This window comes from Bos indicus, chromosome 5 (assembly GCF_029378745.1).
Source record: "Bos indicus isolate NIAB-ARS_2022 breed Sahiwal x Tharparkar chromosome 5, NIAB-ARS_B.indTharparkar_mat_pri_1.0, whole genome shotgun sequence".
Taxonomy (NCBI): Eukaryota; Metazoa; Chordata; class Mammalia; order Artiodactyla; family Bovidae; genus Bos; species Bos indicus.
The window spans coordinates 43,554,978-43,555,884 of record NC_091764.1 but is presented as its reverse complement, the minus strand read 5'-3'; the positions used below and the strand labels follow the sequence as shown (position 1 = coordinate 43,555,884).

The 907-nt window shown below is 44.8% G+C and overlaps 1 non-coding gene across 1 annotated transcript; it reads left to right on the top strand.

Annotated features, from left to right (window-relative positions):
* Positions 1 to 433: 433 nt before the first annotated feature.
* On the top strand, positions 434 to 505 carry TRNAH-AUG (transfer RNA histidin (anticodon AUG)). Its single transcript has one exon. It is a non-coding gene; the product is annotated as a tRNA-His (tRNA).
* Positions 506 to 907: the final 402 nt, after the last annotated feature.

Below are 907 nucleotides of genomic sequence, written 5' to 3'. Positions count from 1 at the left end.
TCCTTTGATTCCAGAGCTCTAGCTGTGTTGTTTTGGGGTTTTACTTGCTGATGAAGAGATTTGTGTGAATTTAATTTTCTTTAGTCTCTGGCTGCTGACTTTGGTATTTATAATGTTCATAGGCAACTAGATCAATGACAACCTTTTTTTTTGGCTGGGTGTAGATTTCCACAGTAGCGGGAAGTCAGAAGTGATTTGTAGGTCACTAAATCTTGGGCTTTGTTTAACATATAACTTTTATGGCCAGTGAGAATGAGTAAGGTCCTAATATTTCAGGACTTCATATAGGAAGTAAGCCAGAATGAAAGATTACACTGTCCACCCACCAAACCTAGCAATTGCATAATGTACTTTCTCAGAAAACATAATCCTGACCCCTCTTCCAGTGTCATTTTTACCCTCCAAGTCTGAAATGAACTTTTGGTGCTTGTTTTCCCTGGTGGCTCAGATGGTAAAGCATCTGCCTATGATGCAGGAGACCCAGGTTCAATCCCTGGGTTGGGAAGATCTCCTGGAGAAGGAAATGGCAACCCACTCCAGTACTCTTGCCTGGAAAATCCAATGGACGGAGGAGCGTTGTAGGCTACAGTCCATGGGGTTGCAAAGAGTCGGACATGACTGAGCAACTCTACACTACTTTCCTTTGGTAAAACAGCAAATATAAAGTGTCCTTCACACTACACCCAAATGTGCAGGGCAGATGCGGTTTCCTTGTGTGCGTGCATGCTCAGTCACTGTTGTGTCCGACTCTTTGCAACTCAACAGACTGTAGCCCACCAGGCTCCACCATCCATGGGATTTTCCAGGCAAGAATAGCAGAGTGGGTTGCCATTTCCTATTCCAGGGGATCTTCCTGACCCAGGGATTGAACCCGCATCTCCTGCATTGCAGGCAGATTCTTTACCAC